Here is a 15,344-nt window from a genome sequence, read left to right as displayed (position 1 = left end):
ACAATCAGAGATATGAATGTAGGCTGTAAAAGCAATGTGCAAAGATGAAATGGGAAAATACACTTGACAAGTATTGGACCGGGAATAAGGCTATTTGGCTTGAAAGAGGGGGTTTATGGAGACAAACAGAAGATAAGGTAGTTGGTTGATACATTCAACAATTATATTCTGAGAGTTCATTATATACACGACAAGACGCTATGTACCGCAGTACGTATAAACATGCAAGACTCCCAAAGCTATTACGAAGAGATGTCATGTGTATGCGTAATTGCCACATAAGGCAGCGTATAATGTGTCCCATCACAATGATACAACTTATTATAGGAATTCAGAGAAGGGAGAGAAGGTTCTCCCCTAGAAAGCTTTTTATTGAAATACAGTGATTTTAAATTATATACTATAAGTACTTAAAAATAGTCCAGAATGTTTTGTGAATTCAGAAAAAGGCAAGATCTTTTCTCAACAGGGTGATAAAATGTCTTGCTGGAGAAGACAGTTTTGGAACTGGGCTTCAAAAAGAGTATAATTTCTACAAAGTAGAGAAAGACATTCTTAGGTAAAGGGAAAGATATAATCCAGCTCACAGAGGAGGAAAGCACAAGATGCATCTGAGAAGGATCCAACACATGGCCCACGAAGAGCAGTAAAGACTTAAGGCCACAGAGCTACAGACATCAAACCCAATTTCCGACCTAATGTTTGAGTCTCATCCCGTTTACAATCTATTCCATTTTTGAACATCTGGGAACATTAGGAATATGACAGTGTTTACAGTCTACTGGGGAAAACAGGCAGGGACAAAAAATTGCAGTAAGTGCTGTCATAATGGAAATGCAGGGTGATTTGCAAACCCCGAGCTGGGATGGGAAAGCTCCCCTGTTGGGATTCCGAGCTAGACCTACAGGGAAACTGAGAGTCAACCAGGCAGAGGAGACCAGGGTCGTTTACACCAGGTGACCAGCATAGACTCAGACCTGAAGCCAGAGGGCAAGATTAGTTCCAGGGACTGAAAGAAGTAGCCTGAGCTGGAACTTAGAGGGAAAGGAGAATATCAAGAGAATAAAATGAAGAGGTAGGGAGCGGGCCTTGAAATGCTTCATAAGCCAGTTTAAAGAATTTGTATTTTTAAGGAATAAAATTCTGGGCAACACGAGGGAGCCATTAAAGTGTTTAGAGTGGAGTAGTGACCTGATCATATTCTTATTTTAAAAACCACTTGAGCTGTCCTAGGAGAAAGTTTTGGAGTAGGAAAAGATCTGAGAAAGGTGGACCAGTTAGGAACCTCAAGGGGCAATCAAGGTAGAGTCCTAGTGTCTGGTAGTAGCAGCAGGGAAAGATGGAGGTAGAAAGATTCCAGAGAGAGTTGTGGCAGAAATGGGCCTGGGTGTGGGCTTAAGGTATTTTTTGAAGTATTTAGTATAAGTGAAATCGTGAGACGTAACAAAATCATCCAAGGAGTAAGAGGGTCTAGTTAGCAGAAGATAAGATCTGGGCATAGAACCCTGAGGAGGATGAACATTTGATCAAAAGACGGAAGAGTGTACTAGCTAAACGATCAAGGAAAACACTATAAGAGTGAGTAGCCGGGCTTCCCTGGTGGCGCAGTGGTTGAGAGTCCACCTGCCGATGCAGGGGACACGGGTTCATGCCCCGGTCCGGGAAGATCCCACGTGCCGCGGAGCGGCTGGGCCCACGAGCCATGGCCGCTGAGCCTGCGCGTCCGGAGCCTGTGCTCCGCAACGGGAGAGGCCACAACAGTGAGAGGCCCGCATACCGCAAAAACAAAAACAAAAACAAACAAACAAAAAAAGGCAAAAAGGAATGAGATCCAGGACATGATTAGTTTTCAATAGGAGAAGGGATACATATTTTACTGTAACTGCATGACAGGGTGATAGGATGAGTATGAATGCAAGTAAATGTCTATGTTCGATTGCAGGATGAGAACCCTGTTGGAGTCTAGTTTTCATAAGATAGAGAAGGCAAATCATTGTGAGGGTCATGTGTCAGAGATTTTAGAAGAATAAGGAATGGAGAGCTCGCTAGAGCAACACAGTTGGACTGGTGTACAGCTTTGAGGGCTCAGCTGAGGTTGGGGGCCACGATAAGTCCTGTTCAGTTGTAAGGGGTTTTCTTGGATCATTCTCAGCAGCTTCTGTTTAGCCATAGGAAGACAGAGTTGGATTTAACCACAGCTGCAGATTTCACCTAATTATGAATAAACAGCAGAGCAATGACTCAATGTTACTAAAAAAAAGTTCATCTTAATGGGGTGTCGCAGTGGTCTAAGATGTATAGAAGGAGGCCATATTAATTAGGGTAAATAATGCTACTTGCTATAAAAAATACCTCCCCCCAATCTCAGTGGCTTAATGTAATAGATTATTTTTTCACTCATATAAAGACCAGGAGAGGGTGGTCTTCCATCTGGCACTTTAGGGCCAGGTTTGCATCTATCCAGTGGCTCTCATGCCCCAGGACTTTGCACCTCCTATGGACCTTCTGCATCCAGCTTGCAGAACAAGTAGGGAGAGAACACGGAGGATTGTGGGAGTTTTAATGCACCGGCTCTAGAAGTAGCACTCGTCACATCCACTCACAACCCACTGGCTTATCACAGGGCCACATGGAAACAGTTTTGCTAAGCTTCTGCCCTCACTGCCACAGAGGCACAGAGTCAGGTTAGGAAGCTTTGTAGTCCTGAGGCTAAACAAGACAAAAAGCAGTCCAAGGGAAAATGAAAGCACATTGATTTTTCTGAGAAAATCAATAGAATTTGGTGATGACTTAGATCAAGGATGATAAACAAGGTTCTGTCTAAAGCACAACATTAAAAAGAATTATGAGGTTAAAATCTAGGGTCAGTGAGACCTCCCCAAACCATCCTACTGAAAGTTATGACCCCTTCTTCCAACACTTCCCATCTCCTCTTACATGGCTCAGTTCACTTGCGTAGCACGTATGGTTTACTATGTGCCGTGTACTAACACGTTAAGTAGTTTACTGACCTGGTATCGTCTTTCTCCTTCTGCTTGAATGTAAGCAAGTTGAGGGCAGGCTCTTTCCTCGGTGCCTGAAACAGTGCCGGTGCCTGAAACAGGAGATATTTGGTTTTAAAAATATCATATTTGAAATGAAGGTAAAATATCCAGGTGGATATATTCAGCAAAACACTGAAAATGTAGAACCTGGGTTTAGCCAAAACATTCAGAATTGAAGTCTCCGGATATAAAGATACGAGCCTCAGGATAAGAAGATGGAAAGTCATTCAATGGGCAATGAAATTTTTGTGTAGCCAAATTATATGATCTAAGGGACATTTGAGGATAATTAATCTAGTGGCTTCCTGTTGGATAGAGTAACAATACCGCAACTTAATTCTGTCGAAAAAAAATTATGCCCAAAAGGAAAATCTTTAGTGCATTACTTAAATCAGTATCAGTGTGCTAATATAAGGTGTACCATATACACAAAAGAAATCCAAAACCTGTTTTCTCACAGTTCTGCTGAAAGACAATCAGCATCTCCGCCCTCTCGTGGTGGTTCTGGAGAGACACAGGCTGAGCCTTCAAGGTGCCCTGAATTGAACTGTTCCTTGACCACACAGTGGAAGAATTTGTATTATTCTTCCACTGTGTGGTGGAATTTTGTATTATTGTATTATTTTTTGTATTTTTGTATTATTCTGTATCTGTGTCCTTGGCGAACAGAGAAATCACCTTTTCTCCCTTCACAATCTTTCTCCTCCTCCTATCCGTCCTACCTCCCAAGTAATAGCTAAAACACATGGATAATAATAATACTGGGCAAAAATCTGAGTCAACAAAGTGCAAATGCTGGATGACTTAAAATGTCTATAATTCAAATTTTCAGTAAATAACCATTACATGATTTTTAATTGCTAGTCTAAATGTTTGTTTTTGAATTTCATCTAAATTAGCTATTATGAAACTTAATAGGAAATTAGTAAAAATAGTAACGCCATATTTACATGTAAAAATACTTAGAAATACTGAAGACAATATCCAAGCTCCACACCAACTAACGATTAGGGGCTTTTAATAAAGAAATTGCTAAAGGTTCCAGTGATTGCTTCACTTCATAAAATTGTTAGGCTGATGTTGAGCTAATGCTTCCTCCTATCTCATATACCAAAAGGGAACCTACCCAGTGACCCCAACATGATCGTGGTAAAAATCTATTCTCCAATCCACATACAGGACAAAAAAGTACATTCTTATGATATTTTTGATGTCACATTTTTCCAATTTTCTTCATAAAACATTGAGTGGAATTACAGTAAAACATTCTGTATAGCCCCATATTTTTCTATCCCCATTAGAATAATATGGGACATACTGTACTATATTTTTTAAAAATTCAAATAAGACCAGTTTAAGAGCAGTTTTGGAGGGTAATTGTTATATAAAACTTAAATATGCACAGACTTTCCAAAATTGGTAAAATATGAGAATCTGAACCTCTAGAGAATTTTAGAAAATTCCAAACATTTTAACAAATATTAAAAAACTGAACAGTTTCCTTATAAATAATCAAAATATAAACAGCGATTTCCCTTGATTACTTTTTAGAATACACTACAATAAAATGAGCATGGATAATTCAGTATAAGTATCTAAAGTGACTATTTAGAATCTAAGAAAATTAGGTAAAATAAAAACAGTCTTCAGTTTACAAAATGTTCATTTTCTGAAGTTCATTTACAAGTCACTTATTTTGAACACATGGTATATGATTCCATGGGGGAAAAAAGATATACATAATTGTTGTTTTTTAGGTTAGCCTTCAAAAACCGTTGTTTAACCATTAACATTATTGAAATATTTTTAATAAAATGTTTTAAAGGCATTACTTGTACATTAAATAGGTTCTTGTGCAAAGAGAAAATACAATAATACAAAAGAGTATAAAATTTTAAATATTTTGAGAATACTGGTATCCTGAGAAAATAGGTTAGTGGCATCATCAAAGACATTGAGTCTAAAGGCTAGGGTTCAAATCCATCATTTGTCAGCTGTGTTACCCAAGGCAAGTTACTCAGTGTCTCTGTGTTTCATTTTTTCATCTATAAAATGAAGATAGTAACAGGACATTCTTCATAGTATCCTGAAAGAACTTAATGTCTGATATTAAATGGAAAGCACTTGAAACCCTTTCCTCATTCACAGTAGGCTCAAAATAGTCTTACAATGTTATTATTCTGTACATATTTCTGTTTAATATAATAATATCTTTTAATTAATAAAAGCACCTGCTAATAGAGTGAAAAATATGGTGAAAGCTAAGACAATTCTTAGCTAAGACAATCTTTCAAAACAACTCTATGGAAGTCAAGAGATGTCAAAATGAAAATACATACACCACTCTGCTGCTTAGAAATTGTGTCCAATGTTGTGAAACTGCAACAGAAAGTTTAAAAAATGCACATATTTCTTAAAACATTCAAATTTTAGAAGTAAAAATTTTATTCCAAAGAAAGCAAGCTTTTAAATATGCATTAAATTATCTCACCATGCCTTCAAGGTCAAATTGTCCTTCTGATTATATATTAAAATGTGTTTTATCTTAAACATCTCAGAGCTTTAAGAGCTCAAAAAAGTTTCAGCAACATTATAAAAAAACATATCCAAAGACAAGTTGAAAATGAGGGAGGTAAGCCTGTTAGTTTGGTAAGCTCTACCAAACTAACATTGAATTACAGGCTTTTAATGCTTTTAAAAAAAGGGGGCGGGGTCTTTCTATTTTCTGTCAATAAAGGAAAAGAAAGACTGCTAACATTAGGGAGATTTTCATTTTTTATGGTTTGAGCCATTAAAAATATGTTCATTCTTCAAATTAAAATAGAAACATAAAAAGAGATGGAGGCAGTTTCTGACACCACAGACCTTTGATGTTAGCTGAAGTAGTGACAAATGCAGGGCTACACTGAGACAGAGCCTTCTTTTTCTTTATCCAGTCGCTCTTTAGGGAAGAGAAAACACTAACTTGCGCTCCTCTCTCATGTTGTGACTCCCTGCTGTCTTCTACAAGGCCAGATGGTGGCGCTGTGGCACCATTTGTCGAGATTTTAACATTGACTCGTTCTTCCATAAGTAACAGCGTTTTGTGAAAAGACTCAAGCCCTCTTTTGAAAAAGAAATTATTTTAAACGTACTTTATTCTTCTCTTTAGCGGTAGGTAAGCCCAACATTTAAGTCCTTTGGTTATTTTATTTTTTACTCTCTTTACAAGGATGTTTCTAAAACGTATAAATATAGTGACTTAGAGTGTACTTCCTAAAAAATTGACTAGGTGGTCATAGGGTATGTCGTTTTTCTCTTAGTGCATGAAAATAAAGATAGAAAGAAACGAGTATATTTTGTCCACATTATTTTCAGATACCAATAATTTGGTACAACACCTCCTAACCCCAATCTACTGCCCAAATCTTCAGAAAAAGAAAGACTTTTCTCTTAAAAAATAAAAATGAAAAAGTATTTTAAAAAAATAAACAATTTTAATTCAATCTTCTTTCTAAACTCTCAGCGCTTGGTGGGAATGTTTGTTCCTCCTGACAGTGATGTTATGTGATGCACACATCCCCGCCTCTAAGTGCCCTGAACAGCTGACCTTGCTGATCTCATTCTTCTCGGAAGTCTAGGTTTCATCTAACTTACATCCCAAAGTTGAACAGTGAAAACTAAGTTGGCTGATGCAGGATTGTGAACTGGGCTGTTTTCTTCCCCATTTACGCTACTGTCCACATGCTTCTCCTTTTACCTTTGGCCTGCCCGGGACAAAAATCATGCTGGGCAACCCTACACTACTCCTTTCACCCCACCTCTGATGCCGAATGAAGTGCTGAATAAACAGCAGAAATCAATGCAACTCTTGGTACCAGGTCCAAGCAGACATATTGCAGGTGAAAACTGAAGCCCTAGAAGGAAAACACATTAGAAAAAGGCAATATGCAATTTTAGAGTCTATACAACAAGGCCGTCTGTGACCCATGTTATCTTGGTGAATGAGCGAGGGGAGGGAAGGTTTCACGAGAGCCCCCTATGAGTGCCCAGCTGGACGGGCCACCCTCCATCCATTACCACATCTACTGCTCCAGGGAGGCATTTCAAAGCACTGGGCTTCGGGTTTCACAGATTTTCCCACCTCTTCTAGATAAACTGTGAAGCAAGCTATATGTAATTTAGCTATAGTCTTCTACAACTACTGTTTTAACCTATTTTTTCCTATGGAAATTATATTATTTTCCAAATAAAACCTTATGCTGATTCCCAATATGCCAAACAAAATCAAAGCAGTATTTTCAACATATTTTGTACCTTAAAATTTATGAAATTTACTTATTAAAAGGCAATAAATGAGGAAAATGGTTGACTGTTCTAGACCAAAGTCTAAACATTCAACTTATTTTGGTGTTTTGATGGATCCACAAACAAAAGTAGTATAAGAAAGTGTCTACACCATAAAATTTGAGGGAAGCCATTTCTAACCTGCTTTGACAAAACCCTATTTGCCTATGAGACAAAAAAAAAAATTACAGTTGGAGTAATTGTATTCTAATAATAAAAATAAAGACATTCATCTATAACACACTTTAAAAGCCACTGTTCTAGAACAATGCCCTGACTTTTTTTTTTTTTTTTGCCTTAATTCCATTTTGTTAGGCAATTTCCGATTTCTCCTGTGTTCGGAGTTGGTCATAAATGAGAGAGAATATTTTCCAACTTTGCTCTATGGGAGTTTCAACCACTACTGATGGTTGTCTATAATTTAACACATGCCTTTTGAATTTCCATTATCTTAGTTCTAATTGTCTTATGAAATTGTAATACTGAGATGCACTTTAAAAAAATGATTTGAGAGACCATCTTTCCAAATTCCACAATGCTACTGAGTACTTTTGTGAACAGGACACATAATTCAAAAAGAATTTTCTGGTGAACAATGAGGTGGGGCTAAGCCTCAAAGCTTCAGGAGCTCCAAGGATGCAGGAAAAAGGAAAGGAAATATGATGAACGCTAAGTCCCCTCAGCATGCTTTCCTCACCCAGTTTTCTCATCTTGGCACTCTCCTCCAGAGCCTCCAAAATCAAAAGGGGAAAAGTGAGGTGAGAAGAGGGGAAATGCCAACTATCCTGCCTTTTGTTAGGGACCAGTTCTGGTTTCTCATCCTACACTAATGTGGAATTCTTTTAAAAGATAGAGGCTTTCTGATTTTTCCCATCTGCAGAAAAATAAATAATAATATGATTTACCTGGTTGCAGATTTTCTTTAGGGAGGCTGTGAAGAAGATGACAGAATACAATTTGTTTCCCTCATAAATGCTTCTCCAAACTATACAATCAAACAAGCAGAAATTCTATCAGGTTGTCCCTAACCCCGAGCATAAACGATAGGTTCCTTTTTACATGGCAGTGATAACGTCTGCAGAGTTTTATTTCCAAGGAGACAGGGCAGGATTTGCTGCTATGCAGACTGAATAATGTTGGAAGCCAACATCATGTCACATTTTGTGTGCACTTTCCAAAGATTAATCCAAGCGTTACAAATGGGACACAGACCGCCATTGTCCCAGGGACACTTTAATAACCCACACCTACAATATTCAACCTGTTGTTTGCATAGGGACAACTTTGGGACACAGAAACCCACCAGACTGACTTGAGGGAAGGATTCCTGGAGAGGCAGAGGCCCCGGCGCCACAGCACCTCCACATTTCATCCTTCGTGGCAAATGAGTCTGTTTGGAGTTTCTTTATGCTTGAGGATGGGGGTCACGCAGCTCGCTTTCTCCAAAGCACCTCAACAAGCATGCCTTAAATCTGCTGCCTGCTAACTCTGTTTCTTCCTCGCGTTGTACTTTCGGCAGGCTTTGCCAACTTGCGGATAATTTTTGATTTGTTTTGCATCATGCAGCTCAAATTAAGTAACATGGCACATGCCCTCAGGATTTAAATTGTGCCTGGCCGGTTTCTGCTTTTATTTTTTTTCTCCCCATGCCCCTCCTTTCCTTACAATTCCTGGCATCTGTTGTTCTCCGAGGATATTCTTTGAGAATGGAAGACTCGGGAGAAAGCCTCAGTAGGAAAAGAGTGTGAAAGGTGGATGAGAATTATTCATGATTTCCACATTCCCCGATTCATCATCTTTAAGTACTCCCATAAAATACTTCATTACTGTTAGAATCTTATTTACTTTAGAAGAAAATTCTAATGACTCAGTAGATCAGAATTCATAACTAAGCTCTACATTGAGTTTAAAACAGCAGTAACGTATTTTTCACATAAGGTGGTTTTGGTACAGAGAGAAATAGTTGAGATTATGAGCAGAATCACAAATAGTTATGATACCTTTAATCCCTAGACATTTTGAACAGTATCAAGAAAATAATTTTTTTCTTTTCATAACACATTAGTATCTTAGTATATGGTAGCATGTCTGTAACAGAGGAAAAAGTTCAAAACCGAGAGGAATTTTTTAAGAAAAATGCCTTAGGGAAACCATATTAAGGCTAAAAGATTTACAGCAGCATCATGAAGATTATGTGCAGGTATGATACATATAGTACTTATCAAAAGGAAACTATATGCAATTAACTTAATTTCCACTTTAATAACAGGTTTCCATTATGTGAAAAATGACAAGAGAGGGAAGAGGGAAACTGAAAGCTAGCTGTATGCATTTTGCTCAAGGATTTGCTCCTGCAATTTAAACTTGGTCCTTGTTTAAATAAGTATCAATACGTCTGTAATAATATACCATTCCAAATTTACCTTTAGTGCTTGATATAATTTTTTTAATTAAGAGTACTGTATTTCTTTAGTATTTTTATTTTATTATCTTTCTTGTAACCAGGTGGTAAGTATAGGCTTCTTCTCCACCTCTGTAAATATTATTAACCTTGAGATATGACAATAATATGATCTACATAGGAAAGCGTGTATGACGCCACTGGTTGAGAGCCTTAAAAGCAAATATATTAATAGCAAGAGTTCGTGTGTAAACCCTGTGTCGATTGTTTCGCTTTTATGAGCTTAGTTTCAGGTGATAACGATACTCGCTGACGGGGAAAGCGTCGTAGGAGCGTGTTTGGGTTTGCTCCGCGTCTCCCAAGGCTGCAGTAGAGCTGCTGACTAAGCTGCACACCTTTTGGGAGTCAGGGTTTCTCTCCCAAGTTCACTTGTTGGAAGAACTCAGTTCCTTGCAGCTGTGGGACTGAGGCTCCTGTTTTCTTGCTACCACAGCTCCTTTGCACTTGGCCATTCCCACAGGGCCTCTCGAGCTTCAAGTCCCTCTGACTTCTGAAGGGGCCCAGTCCCTTGTACGGGCTCAGCTGGTTAGGTCAGGCCTAACCAGGTCATCTGACTTCTGAATGGCTCTAAGTTAACTGACTAGCAATCACAGCAGAGATAGTCCATCATAGTCAAAGGTCCCGCCTACACTCAAAGGGAGAGGATTACACAGAACTCACACCCCAGCATGTGGGAATTTTGAGGGCCATCTTAGAATTCTGCCTGCCACGCAGCTAATTCAGATAGCAAAAGTGTTGTGAAGGACATAAAGTAAAGGGTAGAGAAGGGAGGAACCCATTTAGATAGAGTGGTCAGAAAAGGCCTCCCTGGGGCAGTAATATTTGATCTGAGACTTGTAGGACAACGAGTGAACCTTCATGGGAATGCATTTCAAAAGGGTATTGTGTTGCTATTCAAATTCAATGAATGGTTATTACATCGTTATAATTCCACTTATATGTCGAAGTACATACTAATTTTTTGGAGATTTTTGTAACAAAGAAATTCCCACTCCTAATGCATAGTTTTAAATAAAACTTAATTTTTCTAGGAGCATTAATGTAGTTCCTGCAGGACAGAGAACCTGTGATATAGTTGAGCTATGAGCTGCCCCTCCTAGAAGCCCTGCAGAGAAATGTCTCAATAGCTATTCGTGGGGAGATGCCACGGGGATTTGCCCTTGGAAAGATGCAAAGAAATTCCCCTACAAACTAACAATTATAATTTAACATGGTGGTGATATGTCAAAACCACTTATGCACGATTTCAAAAAGCATTGTGCTAGGATATGTTTGAAATATGAATTTACGTTCTACTTTCTGCAGTTTTCCCTTCTTCCCAACTCCAAGCTCAAAACCAGGCCCTTCGTATTTCTTTTCAAAGTGGAAAGCAGGTGCTTTTTCTGCCTTTGGTACAAACTTAGGGTTATCAGAAAGATAATGTTAGGAGATCTGGAGAAACAGAGACGCCAGAGAGTTAGTCTGAAATAAGGAAAGGGGACAAAATTTTCCCCAGCAAACAACAAAAAAGGGGAGAATGGGATGGACTGGGGAGAGGGAGACGTCAGTGAAAGAGGCTCTGAGAGGAGGTTCTGCAGTGCAGGACCCCAGTCTTTCCAAATAATCCTGCTTCTAAGGCAAGAACAGAAACAGCAAAGCCTCTGGACATCACAGGGCCCCTGACCTCAGCCTGGGATATGGGCATCTTGTTAGAAAACCAGTGTGGACCCAGGACTAGTGGCTGTACCTACGGACTCAGGACCATGGTGCAAACTCAGCTGGAAGGCAGGTGGAGGAGAGCCTCAGTACTGACTGATTGGACTCCCTGGGTCAAGTTTAAATCACGCGTGAGTCTGTAGACCATGCGTTGTGCACAGGACACTGAGTACTTGCTTAGGCATCGGGTGCATAGGAAACCACCAGCAAATTCTGTCTTCATTAAGCCACGTTCAAGAAGCAAAACTGTTCTTACATACGTTACTGACAACGTAGAATAAGTTTCATTAGTTTAAATGGTTTGAAGCATTTCTGTACCTTAGAGATTTCAGTCTTCCTCTACCTTCTCAAATGCCATCTCCTGTGCTCTGAATGGATCGTGGTGTAGGAAGAAGAGAGCTGGACCCATTAGCCGGAGTCCTGGGTTTATTCCTGCGGCAATCATTTATTCAGCGCTCTTTATTATCCAAGCATCCTGGGCTTCCAAAGATTAATAACACCAGCTCCTGCCTTTTATCTGAGAGTGGAGAAAAGTGAGAGAGACAGAGAAAAACAGGTTATGGGCAGTATGCACAGTGGTTACTCACCAAGGCTCAGAAATCAGAAAATAGGAGTTCAAATAGCTCTTCCACTGCTTAGCTGCCGGATCTTGGGCAAACCGTTTGATGATCCTTAAACTCAGTTATCTCACCCACTAAATCGTTTCTACAATCAATGGAATCTACTAAGATTCCTGTCTCATGGTGGTGTTGTAGCTACGAGATGGCGTTTATGAAAGTTTATTATTCTAAATGAGTCATTGCAGTGCAATGTCTTAAATGCTATGGTATTGTGTTTATGTGACTCTATACGGATTCCTTCCGTCAACACATCTTCATTGAGCACCTACTATGGTGCTAGATCTGAGTGATAAAAGTCATGTAGGGCTTCCCTGGTGGCGCAGTGGTTGAGAGTCCACCTGCCGATGCAGGGGACACGGGTTCGTGCCCCGGTTCGGGAAGATTCCGCATGCTGCGGAGCAGCTGGGCCCGTGAGCCATGGCCGCTGAGCCTGCGCGTCCGGAGCCTGTGCCCCACAATGGGAGAGGCCACAACAGTGAGAGGCCCGCGTACCGCAAAAAAAAAAAAAAAAAGTCATGTAAACTCCCCAAGACTGCCACCTTTGTAAAATGAGAGGTTTGGAATAGATGATCCCTAAAGTCCCTAAAAAATTGGTCATGAACAAGGGGAAACTGAAGAAAACATCAGCCCATTGTTCTTTTGCATAATTTTTTAGCCCATTGTTCTTTTAGAAAAATATTTAGATTACATCCACATAGATATATTGGGGGGAGGGGGAAGACATAGAAACAAAAGAGCAGAAAACCTTCAATTGAGCCAAATAACTATTTTTAAAATAAATAAATTTTTTGGAAGCCACCTAATAACTAAAATTTTCAAAAATGGAATCATTTCACAATTCTAGTAGTAAAATAGAGATTATACAGTTATCTGGTAAATTTAATCAATAAAAGTAACCAAACAGTATGATTTGGGTAGGTGTGACGTCTCCAGCATATCCTTTAACTCTTTATGTAATTAAAAGTTTAATTTAAAGCTGATTCACTTTGTTATAAAGCAGAAACTAAAAACACCATTGTAAAGCAATTATACTCCAATAAAGATGTTAAAATTTTTTTTGATTACATTATAGCTTAAAAAAATAAAATAAAATCTGATTGAATTCAGTCAACTAATTTTCTTTTTTTTTTTTTTTTGTGATACGCGGGCCTCTCACTGTTGTGGCCTCTCCCGTTGCAGAGCACAGGCTCCGGACGCACAGGCTCAGCGGCCATGGCTCATGGGCCCAGCCGCGCCACGACATGTGGGATCTTCCCGGACCAGGGCACGAACCCGTGTCCCGTGCATCAGCAGGCAGACTCTCAACCACTGCACCACCAGGGAAATCCCTGGTCAACTAATTTCTAATCAGTTTTTATGTTTTGCTTTTGTTTAAAAAGAAAAATATTTGGAAAATTCATAGGTGTATGTTTTCCCAAGTGGTTTCTATAAACATGGCTGGAAAAATTTTCAGTGAGACACTAAGGAAAACTTACTTTAGGCATCAGTCAAATAAATGGAAACACTGCTAAGTCTAGAACTCGTCAGTCCATCTGAAAAGGCTAAATTTCTCTTAAATTTTGCATATTTTTAAAAATAAAAGCACTTGATTTCCCGGTTTGGGGTTAATATAAAGGATACACGTTAGTCAGATACCTGGCACGCCAGACTTCAATGCCATATTAGAGGTCAAAGATAGCACCTCTGAAGAAAAGAAGGAGAGGCAGAAAACAACTGTAACTATGGCAAAACAAGATTTCTAGCACCATTAAAATATATGATGTGACAATCGGTGTGATGTGTCACAGCAGTGATCCTGTGTCAACAGGGAAGCCCTGTGTGTTGCTCCTTCAAAACCTGTGGCTTTCCCTGACCTTTATAAACAGGTTGAGGACTTTATATGCCCCTTTGCATGCAGCCACTGCCATAAAGCTGGAAAGTGTTGCAATGTCCAATCTGTGTATCTTATCAACGTTAGGATCAGGGCTTCCCTGGTGGCGCAGTGGTTGAGAGTCCGCCTGCCGATGCAGGGGACACGGGTTCGTGTCCCGGTCCGGGAAGATCCCACATGCCGTGGAGCGGCTGAGCCCGTGAGCCATGGCCACTGAGCCTGCGCGTCCGGAGCCTGTGCTCTGCAATGGGAGAGGCCACAACAGTGAGAGGCCCGCGTACCGCAAAAAAAAAAAAAAAAAAAAATTTAGGATCAAATAATTTGGAAGCATCCAGTTTCTAGAAATGCTATGTAACATTAAGGAAAGAAGCAGGATTAGTATATGCTGCATCAGAAAGATAAAAATCCTTATTTTGTACTCTTCTATGTGTACTTGTATTGTATTAAAGATTAGGTTTTGGTTTAAATAAAAGTCCCGTTAAACTTTCCTGGTAGCATTTAAATGAGTATCGTGAATCCCCAGTCTTTCCCATTGTCAAAAATTTTTTTCTTCCGTTATTCATAGATATTTGTACAAATATTCATAAGTAGTAACCCGGATACATGTGGAAAAAATTCAAGAGACATTGTAGTTATAAAAGTTATTTTATAACATTACCAATTTGTTAAAATTGTCGGCCCATATTATTGTTAAAAATTTGTATTTTACTAATATTTGAATAACTGAATCATTTTAGAAATCATTTTCTCTCTTTCTTTTAAGCTGTGGATATAGAGACCAAAGTTAAAAGAAATTGTGGCAATTAGCTGGTTGATTTTTCTAAGCATTAAGTATGTTGGAAAATGCTGGATGAATTCAGTGATACCACTATTTTCCCAGGAGTCAATGGGTAATGTCATTAGCACAAACACATAAATAGTGCTCAGTACATTTACTAAACTGAATCTGATTTAATTGAAAATAATCAACTGTTTGCTGGTCAGATTTTTCCTAGATCTATTATTCAGTTAGTAGCATTCTATTTTTCAGTCGGCCAAGAATGAATTCATTTATACAGAAGTAAACAATATACCTAATTAATATAGATTGGTTTTCTAAAGCAATAAATTACCAAGTTTATAGTTAAGTTTGCTTTTCCAACTGTTTTGGTTTTAAAAATAAGACTTCTTTTAGAGACTTGGGTAAAAATTGAATTTATTATTTGAACATCTTAAAGTGATGTTTGTGTATCGGTAAACTTAAACTGCACTGATTTTCCTTATTTTCTGTTTTTTTTTTTAATTTTCAGTTCCAAGTTCTAATTCAGTGACATAGTCCTGAAAGATTT

General features: G+C 38.8%; 1 protein-coding gene and 1 long non-coding RNA gene across 5 annotated transcripts in view; one reads left to right on the top strand and one right to left on the bottom strand.

Annotated features, from left to right (window-relative positions):
- Positions 1-15,344, bottom strand: part of LOC307185701 — a 133,752-nt gene that overhangs the window by 48,882 nt on the left and 69,526 nt on the right. For all 4 annotated transcript variants that reach the window (XR_013828149.1, XR_013828150.1, XR_013828151.1 and 1 more), the window contains exons 2-3: positions 11,845-12,043; positions 3,012-3,094 (exon numbers count right to left, since the gene is read on the bottom strand). This is a non-coding gene — a long non-coding RNA (uncharacterized lncRNA). The remainder of the gene's footprint in view (positions 1-3,011; positions 3,095-11,844; positions 12,044-15,344) is intronic.
- The window catches only part of GRID2 (glutamate ionotropic receptor delta type subunit 2), a 1,377,005-nt gene that overhangs the window by 1,356,004 nt on the left and 5,657 nt on the right, over positions 1-15,344 (top strand). The window lies entirely within an intron of this gene.

This window comes from Stenella coeruleoalba (assembly GCF_951394435.1).
Source record: "Stenella coeruleoalba genome assembly, chromosome: 4".
NCBI classification, from domain to species: Eukaryota; Metazoa; Chordata; class Mammalia; order Artiodactyla; family Delphinidae; genus Stenella; species Stenella coeruleoalba.
Note: the sequence above shows the minus strand (reverse complement) of the source record. Positions and strands in the feature narration are given on the sequence as shown.